The sequence below is a fragment of the Triticum aestivum genome, chromosome 3B (assembly GCF_018294505.1).
Source record: "Triticum aestivum cultivar Chinese Spring chromosome 3B, IWGSC CS RefSeq v2.1, whole genome shotgun sequence".
NCBI lineage: Eukaryota > Viridiplantae > Streptophyta > Magnoliopsida > Poales > Poaceae > Triticum > Triticum aestivum.
Window position 1 is genome coordinate 312,689,968 of NC_057801.1, and position 13,765 is coordinate 312,703,732.

Here is a 13,765-nt window from a genome sequence, read left to right on the forward strand (position 1 = left end):
AGGGGATGCCTTCCGGGGCATCCCCAAGCTTGGACTTTTGGCTATTCTTGAATATTAACTTGGGGTGCCTTGGGAATCCCCAATCTTAGGCGCTTGCCACTCCTTATTCCATAGTCCATCGAATCCTTACCCAAAACTTGAAAACTCCACAACACAAAACTCAACAGAAAACTCGTAAGCTCCGTTAGTATAAGAAAATAAAACCACCACTTAGGTACTGTAATTAACTCATTCTAAATTCATATTGGTGTAATATCTACTTTATTCCAACTTATCTATGGTTCATACCCTCCGATACTACTCATAGATTCATCAAAATAAGTAAACAACACATAGAAAACAGAATCTGTCAAAAACAGAACAGTCTGTAGTAATCTGTATCAAACGTATACTTATGGAACTAAAACAATTCTACAAAATTAGGAGGTCCTGAGAAATTTGTGTACCAATCCATAGCAAAAAGAATCAGATCAATATCACGTTTCTGTGAATCAACAAAACTAATTTACTGGGTGCAAAAGTTTCTGATTTTCAGCAGGATCAACACAACTATCACCGTAAGCTATCCTAAAGGTCTTACTTGGCACTTTATTGAAACAAAAGCTATAAAACGTGATTACTACAGTAGCATAATCATGTCAACACACAAAAAAAGTAAGGATAAATATTGGGTTGTCTCTCAACAAGCGCTGTTCTTTAACGCCTTTCTAGCTAGGCATGATGATGACAATGATGCTCACATAAAAGATATGAATTGAAACATAACGGGAGCATCATGAAGCATATGACTAGCACATTTAAGTCTAACCCACTTCCTATGCATAGGGATTTTGTGAGAAAACAACTTATGGGAACAATAATCAACAAGCATAAGAAGGCTAAACAAGCATAACTTCAAAACTTGAAGCACATAGGGAGGAAACTTGACATTATTGCAATTCCTACAAGCATATATTCCTCCCTCATAATAATTTTCAGTAGCATAATGAATGAATTCAAAAATATAACCAGCAACTAAAGCATTCTTTTCATGATCTACTTGCATAGAAATTTTATTACTCTCCACATAAGCAAAATTCTTCTCATTAACAATAGTGGGAGCAAACTTAACAAAATAACTATCATCTGATTGAAAATTAAGATCAAGATGACAAGTTTCATGGTTATCATTATTCTTTAAAGCATATGTGTCATCACAATAATCATCATAGAGAGGAGGCATGCTTTCATCATAGTAACTTTTCTCATCAAAGCTTGGGGGACAAAAAATATCATCTTCATCAAACATAGAATCCCCAAGCTTGTGGCTTTGCATATCATTAGCATCATGTATATTCAAGGAATTCATATTAACAACATTGCAATCATGCTCATCATTCACATACTTTATGCCAAGCATTCTATGTAATTCTTCTTCTAGTACTTGAGCACAATTTTCCTTCCCCTCATTTTCATGAAAGACATTAAAAAGATGAAGCATATGAGGCACTCTCAATTCCATTTTTTGTAGTTTTCTTTTATAAACTAAACTAGTGATAAAACAAGAAACAAAAAGATTCAATTGCAAGATCTAAAGATTACCTTCAAGCACTCACCTCCCCGCCCACGGCGCCAGAAAAGAGCTTACTTGACGGGGTGTGAGTGAGTGACCTTTACCTAGCCTCCCCGGAAACGGCACCAGAAAAGTGCTTGATGTCGACTACACAACCTTCTTCTTGTAGATGTTGTTGGGCCTACAAGTGCACAGGTTTGTAGGACAGTAGCAAATTTCTCTCAAGTGGATGACCTAAGGTTTATCAATCCGTGGGAGGCGTAGGATGAAGATGGTCTCTCTCAAAAAACCCTGCAACCAAATAACAAAGAGTCTCTTGTGTCCCCAACACACCCAATACAATGGTAAATTGTATAGGTGCACTAGTTCGGCGAAGAGATGGTGATACAAGTGCAAAATAGATAGTAGATATAGGTTTTTGTAGTATGAAATAATAAAAACAACAAGGTAACTAATGATAAAAGTGAGCGTAAACGGTATTGCAATGATAGGAAACAAGGCCTAGGGTTCATACTTCCACTAGTGCAAGTTCTCTCAACAATAATAACATAGATAGATCATATAACAATCCCTCAACATGCAACAAAGAGTCACTCCAAAGCCACTAATAGCGGAGAACAAACGTAGAGATTATGGTAGGGTACGAAACCACCTCAAAGTTATTCTTTCGGATCAATCTATAAAAGAGTTTGTACTAGAATAACACCTTAAGACACAAATCAACCAAAACCCTAATGTCACCTAGATACTCCATTGTCACCTCAAGTATCCGTGGGCATGATTATACGATATGCATCACACAATCTCAGATTCATCCAACCAACACAAAGTACTTCAAAGAGTGCCCCAAAGTTTCTACCGGAGAGTCAAGAACGTGTGCCAACCCCTATTCATAGGTTCATGGGCAGAACCCGCAAGTTGGTCACCAAAACATACATCAAGTGGCACATGATATCCCATTGTCACCACAGATAAACACGTCAAGAAATACACCAAGTGTTCTCATAAAAGACTCAATGCGATAAGATAACTCCAAGAGGGAAACTCAATTCATCACAAGAGAGTAGAGGGGGAGAAATATCATAAAATCCAACTACAATAGCAAATCTCGGGATACATCAAGATCGTGCCATAGAGGGAACACGAGAGAGAGAGAGATCAAACACATAGCTACTGGTACATACCCTCAGCCCCGAGGGTGAACTACTCCCTCCTTGTCATGGAGAGCGCCGGGATGATGAATATGGCCACCGGTGATGGGTTCCCCTTCCGGCAAGGTGCCGGAACGGGCTCCCGAGAGGTTTTTGGTGGCTACAGAGGCTTGCGGCGGCGGAACTCCCGATCTATCTTCTGTTCTGGAAGTTTTAGGGTCCGTAGGTATATATGGGTGCAAGGGGTACGTCGGTGGAGCTTTGGGGGGCCCACGAGGCAGGGGGCGCACCCTAGGGGGGTGGGCGCGCCTCCCATCCTCGTGACCAGCTCCCGTATGTTCTGACGTAGATTCCAAGTCTATCCGGTGGCTTTCCTTCCAAAAATAACTTGTCCAGTTGATTTCATTCCATTTGACTCCGTCTGATATTCCTTTTCCTCGAAACACTGAAATAGGCATAAAACAGCAAATCTGGGCTGGGCCTCCGGCTAATAGGTTAGTCCCAAAAATAATATAAAACTGGATAATAAAGCCCAATATTGCCCAAAACAGTAGATAATATAGCATGGAGCAATCAAAAATTATAGATACGTTGGAGATGTATCAATGACAAAGGGAACAACGTATGTTGTTGTGCCGTTTGACTGATAAAGACCTGCATAGAATATGTAGGAGCCAATTTGAGCATCCAGGTCCTCTATTGGTTATTGATCGGAGATGTGTCTCGATCGTGTCTACATAGTTCTCGAACCCATAGGGTCCGCACGCTTAACGTTCGATAATGATTTGTATAATGAGTTATGTGTTTTTTATGATCAAAGTTTGTTCGGAGTCCCAGATGAGATCACGGACATGACGAGGAGTCTCGAAATGGACAAGAGGTAAGGATTGATATATTGGAAGGTTATGTTCGAACACCGGAAAAGTTCCGGAGAGCTTCGGACATTTATCTGTTGGGTTCTACGGTAGGGTGCGTCGACTGCAAATTTAAAATTTCCTACGCGCAGAACATCCAGGAACATGCTAAGGGAGATGGTTATAGATTGTTACCACTACACAGTGTCATGCAGCGGAAGAAGAGATGGGGCAGTGCGTCCGCGTGGTTCGACTCCTCCTCGTCCGATCTCCCTCTAACAGCCGGTCGTCGGATCCCTCGTATAGGTTTGTCGAAGTGGCGCAAGTGCACCGCCTCTAACGGTATCCGTGCATGCAGGAGGAACATTGTGCGGCGGACTTCTAGGTCCGATCACACAATCGGCAGCGAGTGGAGGTGTCTATTCGCAACAAATGCAAACCCTAGTGACAGCGCCGAAGGGATCAACTCAATAAGTCTGCCGCACCTCCACTATTTATAGGCATCCGTCGCACGCTCAACACTTGGGCCTTGCACGGATCCTAAAGCCCAAAGTCTACTCGGTCGCATTCCAAGTCCAGCTCGGATCACATCCGACCAGTGTCCTCCGAACCGACCTCGTAGGTCCTTCCCTTAAGCGTGTGACCCTTTAGGTTCAAGTCGGCTTGGTCACAGTTCGGATCACCTCTGACCTGCAAGGTTGGTAGTGGCCTCTAGCAAGGCACGCTTACCACCAAGCAGGCTATGAAGCTGGTTAGTCGAACCTGTACAATGTGTCATACTTCTGTTCCCTTTGCCTCACGATATATGTTGTCGGGCTCAAGGCGAGACTGTCATCCTTGTGCTAGCCTGTCCTCTTTCTCGTTCCAGTGATACCGACCACAAACCAGATTATCTCATAATCCTTGCCACATGGCCATGCTTATCCTAGTCAAATCACACGAGGGGCCCAGAGTATATCTCTCCTGTTCAGAGGGGAAAATCCCATCTTGCTCGACCATGTCTCAGAGCATGGGACTGGACAAACCAGAAACCTACCTTTGTAACTACCCAGTCACGGAGTAGCGTTTGGTTGGCCCAAAGCAAGTTTGTCACCATCCCGAGTGCATGCGTCAGCTCAGGTGTTAGGACATAGAATGTATGTCATACTAGAGACTCACAGATGACATATCGATGTGTCTCATGGTTGGGTATGTCCGACTCGGACCTTATCTCAACTAGGATTCGACTAAGTCGAATCCGACCAGATCCTTCCGAGTCTAATTTATTTGGTTAGCATCCAATGCTCGATGGCTAGTGAGACCAAGCCATTGACCATTTCATATGCTAGTCTAGTCGGTTGCGCGTCCACACAGCCCTTTCGACTAGGGACCTTTTAGGACAGTCATCATACAATGCATAGTCCCACAAACAAGTCACGTACTTGCTGATACACATCATTGATAATGTCCAAGGACTATCTGTATTCATCAACACATAGGAAATATCATCATACATGATTGCCTCTAGGGCATATCTCCAACAGTCTCCCACTTGCACTAGAGTCAATTAAATAGATATCGAATGCCCATAGCTCTAACGTGCCCCTCATGCTTGCATTGTGGAAGTGGCTTAGTCAACGGATCTGCAACATTTGCATCCGTGTTAATTTTGCATAACTCTACATCACCATTCTTTATGATCTTTCATATCAGGTGATATTTTTTATCTATGTGTCTGACCTTGTGGTGATTCCTCGGCTCCTTGGCTTGTGCGATGGCAACAGAATTATCGCAATAAAGGTCCAACTGTTTTACCGAGGCTAGGAAAATACCAAGATCATTCAGAAAGTTCCGGATCCAAACACCTTCCTTTGCAGCTTCACAAGCCGCAATGTATTCAGCTTTTGTGGTAGAATCGGCCACCGTATCTTGGTTGGAACTCAACCAGCTCACTGCTCCTCCGTTCATGACGTACACAAATCCAGACTGGGATCGACAATCATCTTTGTCGGTTTGGAAACTAGCATCGGCGTAACCCCTTACGACGAGCTCTTTCTCACCTCCATAAACTAGGAACATCTCTTTAGTCCTTTTCAGGTACATCAAAATAGTCTTTACCGTTGCCCAGTTACTCTCACCTGGGCTAGCCTGGTATCTACTTGTTAGGATTATTGCAAAAGCAACATCAGGCCTTGTACATATCATGGCATGCATGATGGATCTGATTGCCGAGGTATACAGAATCCTACTCATCCTGCTTCGCTCATCAGATGTCGAAGGACTTTGAGTCTCGCTTAGCGTTATACCATGTGAGAGTGACAAGAACCCTTTATTCGCCTCACTCATGTTGAACCGCTTCAGCACTTTATCTATCTCTGGCTTAAGCCGAGTAGCCTCCTTGATCTATCTCTATATTTCTTAATGCCTAAAATATACACTGCCTCACCAAGGTCCTTCATCGAAAACATGCCATTCAATGACTCCTTGACTGAGTTTAGCATCAAAACATCGTTCCCGATCAACAATATGTCATCCACATACAAGATCAGAAACACTATCAAGCTCCCACTTAACTTCTTGTATAAACAAGCGTCCGCTTTGCTTTTGATGAAACCAAGACCAGTGACGACCTCATAAAAACGAATATTCCAGCTCTGAGATGCTTGCCTCAACCCATAAATGGATCTCTTGAGCTTGCATACCTTACTAGCACTAGTCAGATCGACAAAACCCTTGGGTTGTATCAGATACGCATCCTCGGTTAAATTTCCATGAAGGAAAGACGTCTTGACATCCATCTGCCATATCTTGTAATCGAAATATGCAGCTATAGCTAGTACGATCCTCATCAACGTCAACATCGCTACGAGTGAGTAAGTCTCATCGTAGTCAATTCCTTGAACTTGTCCATAAACCATAGCGATAAGCCGAGCTTTCAGATCTGAACATTTCCATCCACATCGGTTTTCTTCTTAAGACCCATTTGCAACCAATGGCAGTTACGCCAGGTGGCGGGTCAACAAAGTCCCAGAATTGATTCTCATCAATGGACTTTAACTCAGATCTCATGGCCTCCAGCCATGCCTCGGAATCTGGGCTCACCATCGCTTCTGTATAGGTGGCCGGCTCATCACTTTCTAGCAACAATACATCACGCATGAGGGAGTCCTCGACTAAGGGGTCCTCGCGCATCCAGGCTATGTGATATGGGCCGGACTGATGGGCCACAAAGATACAAGATAGAAGAACCTTCCCCATGTCCGGATGGGAGTCTCCTTTGCATGGATGGAAAGCTTGGCGTTCGGATCATGTACCTTCCTTTCTCTGTAAACCAACTCTGTAGAACTCTAGATCCTCCTAGTGCCTATATAAACCAGAGGGCTTATGTTGGATTTCGGGTTCCGGCAGACCCTTGAGGTTCGAACACTGGGGTGCGCACGAAGATCTTTCCCCTACCAGCTCACGTCTCTAAGTCTCACAAGGATCTAAGAAAGAAAGATGAACACACAAGGGACACGAGATTTATACTGGTTCAGGCCACCATTATGGTGTAATAGCCTACTCCAGTGTGTGCTGTGGTGGATTGCCTCAGGGGCTAATGATGAACAATACAAAGGTAGAACAAGCCTCACGAGGGACTGTTCTTGAGCTGGTGCGATGAACTGCTAACTACTGGAACCTGGCACTTTGCCATCTGCCATGGCAGATGGCAAAGGCATGGTCGGTAGATGGCAAAGGCTTTGCCATCTGCCAGCAGATGGCAAACAGTTTGTTTGAAACCCTGCCGGCAAACGCTTCTTTGCCGTCTGCTAGCTGATGGCAAAGAGCTTGTGCCTTTGCCATCAGCTGGCAGATGGCAAAGCCTCTTAACAGGGTTAGCCCCGTTAGAAGGCTAACAACATACTTTGCCGTCTGCTAGTAGATGGCAAAGGCTGCAGGCTCTTTGCCATCTACCAGCACATGGCAAAGGCTTCAGGCTCTTTGCCGTCTGCCAGCAGATGGCAAAGGCTGCATGCTTTGCCGTCTACTAGCAGATGGCAAAGAGCTTTGCCATCTGCTGGCAGATGGCAAAGGGCCCAAATAGGCCAGCCCAAATTTTACATGTAGATGACACGTGGCCTCTTTGCAATCTGGCAGCTGATGGCAAAGCTCTTTGCCATCTGCCAGCTGATGGCAAAGTGCCTATATTGCCCCATTTAATTTTGTTTTTTCTTATATCAATTCATTTTCACAGAAAATCAAACACAAATATATTTAGATGACCAATATAGCATATTCAACACATATTACCAATAGTCATGAACACATATATATCGAACACATATTCAACACATGTTACCAATAGTAGCAATTTTCATCCATACATATACATAGTTTCATCAATATTACACAGTTTCATCATAGGTAGCAAGCTTCACAAAAGTCAAAACAAAAACTAAAGACAAGCACTCCATCAACCCAAGCTTCCGTGATCTGAAGCAAATCTACAAAATGGGAAAGAAGAAAGTTAGAAGAAGAAGACTAGAAGAAGAAGATTATTATGATGCAACTAAAATTTGAAGATTATTATGATGCAACTTATATCTGTAAAATAGGTCATTTTGAAGCTAAGTATGGTTATTATGTCATTTTTGAGCTAACTAAGCATACAAAGTCATTTTGGTGTAAAAAATGCTAAGTAAGGTCATTTTGGAACTAATAATTTTATTATGTCATTTTGGAGCTAGCTAAGCATATGAAGTCATTTCGGAGCTAAAATATGTCATTTCGTAAGTCATTTTAGAGCTAGCTAAGCATATTAAGTCATTTGGAGGAAAAAAAATGCTAAGTATAGGTCATTTTAGAGCTATCCTAGGTTAAATAGGTCATTTTGAGCTAGCTAAGCATTTTAAGTCATTTTGGAGGAAAAAATGCTAAGTATAGGTCATTTTAGAGCTATCCTAGGTTAAATAGGTCATTTTGGAGCTAATTAAGAAAAGCACTAGGCAAAACTTACCTTCAACCCGTAGGTGAAGGATCAAGGTTCTTGCTCGCGGTAGTGGCTGACGGAGGAGGATCAGGGTTCTTGCTCGCCCCAATGGCACACGTCGATGCTTGTCGGGAGTTATGTTGCACCAAATTAAAGATCATTTGCAATGTCTCGTTAGCACGAACACACGGGGAGGTCGTCGAACACCAGACCCACATAGCGATGAAACAACTGCACATTTAAATCCACCTGATCAACACAAATATATTACGATGTTTTTCATAACAAAATCGGAAAATATATGACCTAACTCATAGTTCATAAATACCATATACTTATTTGATCCATAAGGTATGAAATACAATAGGAATTCCCGGTTTGTGGTTTTGTGGAAGTAAATTGAAAAACAACATATAGGCATCTTCAAATATAATTGAACTTATAACACACATGTATACATGTTGTAATTAGAAGAAGAAAAATACAGTGGTAACTCATCTCAGTTAGTAATTGTAGACCATTTAGTGAAATAGCTTCTCAGATGTTAAATGCTCCACTACCCTTGCATTCTAGCCGATAATTAATTCTGATTTAACAAATAAAAATGGGAATGATTGAAACAATTATTGTGTTTCAAAGAGCACGTGAGAAAGGTACATAGCCTTGGTTTTTTAGCTCTTCTCTCTTTGGATGTTTTTTGAAACCCTTGCGCCACCTTGGAGCGCTTGATTTCTAACGTCTGGTAGCATGTTCGTGGAAAAAACAAACATATAGTAAACAGAAATATATGAAACTATAGCTTATATATGAAACAACCTAGAATGAAGTGAGCATGGAAACTTTAAAGCTAGCTACGTCAATAAGGTTCTACAAATAATATACAAACAGATTAAACTGATGTACTTATATGAACAGTCGAGAATAGTAAGCTGCCATAGTAAATGTCCTTCAACAGTGTTTGTATATTCATATTTTGGGACAACAACGAAATTACAAACAATTGTAAACAGAAATAGTAATTGTGGATCACTACAGTACATGCTCTTACACTTGACATCAGTTTTCCATTGAACTGTTCTTAAATGGTTGTAGTAATATTTTAGTTTCGATTGGAACAAATTGGAGTATCTGCTAAAACTAATCGTGATGGAATTGCATCTTTTTGTTCCAGAATAAATATGAAAATAACATCAACCACGTACATATGTTACGGAAACTTATAAATGTTCAAAATAATTACGACATTGTAGAAGTTATAGCCGTTTGCAATGGTTATTTATGGAACGACGGAATTATACTCCTTTGTTATTTACCAATTAGAAGTTTGATTGTTTATGTTTAGTTGGCTTTTGAATATGTCACAAAGGTATATTTGTGGAAGTATGGTTCAGTCTGGGACTACTACAAAGAAACAAAAGTACGATCAAGGTTTAGATATACTAATTCAGTGAAAACAGTTTTTAGCTGACAACATGTAGACCAAAATAAACAATTTTATCTCTGGTGGATCTCCACTAACATATAATCAAAATATGTGAAACACGATCGCTATTAAGTTGGGTAGTAAACATTGCAACAACGACGGGTTGCCTCCCTCACTTTATATCAATATATCATGAATTTTTTCATGTGAACCATCCAAAGCTAATGATTATGTGCTTCTGTGTTGACAACCATGTTTTTCTTCCTATTTCCAACTTATCCCGTTCATGTGAGGCCTTAATATTGTGGATTCCTCCGCATTAGACATGGGTTATTTGAGGCACATGTGCTTTTTACCATCATCATCAGCTCAGACGATCTTGCACCAGAAGTAAAAGTGTGATGTGGATCAAATGCCAATTGTATAATAAAGCTTCATCTAAGTCAGACAAATTAGAATGGGCAAGCCAGCAAACATGAGGAAAGGAAGAGCATGTGTAGCAATCTCCATTGCATTGGCTTCCCAAATTGAGAATTATGATCATACACTACACATATGCATGCTTGTTCTTGATTTCGTAGTGTCGTTGTTGTGTCCATTGACTGGCCCACACTAATAAATTTCCATCTAAACTTGAAGTGCACACATTTCCAATCAAAACAATTATGCAGAAGGGAGAAAGCAATTATAAAGTTATTGTATAATTACAAACTACTTTTTTATATGGAGTGGTCAGGCAGTCCAAACTATGAAAATAGTAGATTAAAGTTAATTAACAAACCATGAACCATTGTCGGACAACTACGACTACATCATTACCTATTGGTTTAACCATACAATTTTCTCTATGGCACTTTTCAGTTCTCACTGCCTCTAGCAAAGGGTACATATATTGAACTAAACATAATCATAATACTTATATACATTACATCATATGAAGTACAAAGAACTCACAGATATATCTGTCTTGGAAGAAAAAGGAACTGATAGGTACCTCTACATACATGGTAAATCAGTGAGATCGATAAGGTATAAAAACAGCCGTTCACATGTCAGAAATTGTTTTAAGTATCTCTTGCAATTTGTTCATATATAGGAAAAGCTATTAAGCATCCCAACACGGTTTGTAATAAACATGTAAAATAGATCCTGAACGTATATGTATTAAAACATCAAGGTCAATCTGTAAATGGTAAAATATATTGCCTCCGCCATTGGTTGTCCCTAGGATGAAACAACTATGGGAAGAATCAAAATATATGTAAGTAATTTGTTTCATAAGAAAAGAATTAATTTGGTAGCGGCCAAACGAACATATATTCAATAGGTGTTGGAGTGACTTAATTATACTTGGACTAAAAGTTGTACAAACATTTTTGACTCAACACAGATATAAGCTCTGCAGGATATAGATTTGTACATCTATATATGTGGCAATCATCTAAATGATTTATCATCTAATATGTGAGAATGCATGCAGGATAAGAGACACATTTAGGGGGGGGGGTTACGCTCATGCAAAGGACGAAAATCCTGTGATTGCCCATTATTTATATGTATATAAATGGCAGGCAAAAATATTAGCTATTTATGAATCTGAAGGTTCCCCATCAAAGTTCCACCAGGTGATATGCTGGAGAGGATAACTTTATTAGAACCAACCTTTAGGAGTAAAATATGCTGTAAGAGAAAGGAAAATGAACGACAAAGTTCAGATGCCTCAAACATCATAGATGTTTCGATTGTTGCTGAATCAAACAACATTTTCTATCTTAGTAAACCAACTGGGGCCTCCCTCCCATGTCAAACATCCACAAATGATTTAATTAAATCATCATGCTGATTTATTATCAAAATCTGGAATGTTATTCGATCCAGCTAGCTGATTACTATTCTTTTTCATAATAACAAATTGACTGTAATTTTTTTCACACTTATATGAAAGGACTGGATATGGATTTTCTGTTAATTCATGTCCATATGTGGCCCATATGGGAGTATATATGAAGATGTAAAAATAGCCTAAAAGGTTTCTAGTAACTCATCAAATACTAATCTACATGGATCGGCAACTTTCCTGGTGAGATGTGTGTGTACTTGAAACTTGATGATGTAACTAAGCATCTGCAAGAAATAAGAGAAAACATTGGCAAGTTCTACTGGTTCAATTCTAAAAAACTTAGATGTGTATATATATAATATGAAAAGGTAAAAGAAACAATTAAGTAGCGGATTAATCATTGGCTATAACACTTGTTCGTGAATGCCAACAACATATGCATTGTTGCCTTTTTGCGTTGCACTACAAAAGTCGTAGCAACAATAATTAGAGAATGAAATTATAGCAAAACTATGTGAGCCAAATTATCTAAAGTAGATAATTTAAATTACTTGACTACTAATTTTCTCTACTGAATGGGTCTAGAATTGAAGAGTGTCAAGGAGGTGAACAACAATTCACTGCTAGTCTTTACCAAGAGGTTAACTTGCACATAATTTTCCAATCTACCATATTGCTTCCGACAAATACTGCTAGGTTCAGACGTTCTTGTCCTCTTGAATGCATATATTCTCCAGATTTACCAAACAGTTGAACAAAAAGTATCCATCAGAACAGACTGTATGTGCTTCTAAGATATCAAATCGTAGTGGACTGTTGGGTGATCATAGTTGAAAGTATAGATCCATATGAAAATAAACATGTAGCTTTTTCTTGAGGATTAATTTGGAGCCTCGGTTGGTGCCTCCAATTAGTGAATATATAAGATAAGATGTAAGATATAAGATTGCAGTACCCACATAGCAAAATGCATTAACTTGTGATTCTAGAATTAAACAACCAACAACATGCGCCAGGGTAGGATTTTGCACACAACAAGTACTCCGAAAATAAACTGCACACATGTACAGAACAGAGAACATGAGTCAGGACACTGATCCATAGGGAAGAAGAGAAGGGGACGAGCTCACCTTGCAATTTAGGCTTCGGGGGTGTGGTCGTCCTGGTGCCGCTCCTAGCTTGGGAGCGTCGCTCGGGCATCAATGGCGTCGGGGCTAGCTCCTCTGAGACATGGGGTCGCAGCTCCTTGAAGAAGGCGCGTCGGACTGTTGCGAAGATGGGATCTGGTGGGAAATAGACCGGGCTGACGGGGGCAGGGCGGTGGGCGGTCTGGATCCGGAGCAGCGACCAACGGGGACCAGCGCGGCCGGCCTTGATCCTTGGGGTGGCGGGCGGTGACCAGCGGGGAGGTGCAACTGGTCGGTCTCCTCCCTCTAGGTGGGGTGGGAATGGACCGGCGGGATGGCCTATCCTCCGGCCATGTAGGGGAAACCGATGGCGGTGGCGACCAGTGAGGGTGGCGGGGAACCCTATCCAGCATGCATGGGAGTGGGCTGAGACTGATTCGGGTGGCTGGGGTTTTTTTGAGGGAGGCTGGGGGTTTTCTTTTCTTTAATTTTTCACTCTTTTCTTTTTTTAGCAAGGAGAGAGATAGTCCCATCTCTTTGCCATCTGCCAGCAGATGGCAAAGAATCTTTGCGGTCTGCTGGCAAATAGCAGAGAGGTGGGGCTGGTACGCTGTTACACTCTTGACGGCCACAAGATTTGCCAACCTCTTTGCCATCTGCTGGCAGATGGCAAAGATTATTTGCCATCCACTAGCAGATGGCAAAGAATTGGCTGATGGCAACCATGTTCTTTGCCATCTGTCAGTTCTTTGCCATTTGTTTTTATAAGAAGATGGCAAAGACGTTCTTTGCCATCAGCTGGCAGATGGCAAAGAGCTGGCTGATGGCAAATTCCCTGTTTCTAGTAGTGGCTTGGGTGAGTTCAGTCGC

The 13,765-nt window shown here is 41.1% G+C and overlaps 1 long non-coding RNA gene across 1 annotated transcript; it reads right to left on the reverse strand.

Annotated features, from left to right (window-relative positions):
* Positions 1 to 7,964: 7,964 nt before the first annotated feature.
* On the reverse strand, positions 7,965 to 13,331 carry LOC123065369 (uncharacterized). The gene is made up of 3 exons (XR_006430997.1): positions 12,899 to 13,331; positions 8,533 to 8,736; positions 7,965 to 8,020 (listed from the first exon to the last, which is right to left on the reverse strand). It is a non-coding gene; the product is annotated as an uncharacterized lncRNA (long non-coding RNA).
* Between the last annotated feature and the right edge of the window lie 434 nt (positions 13,332 to 13,765).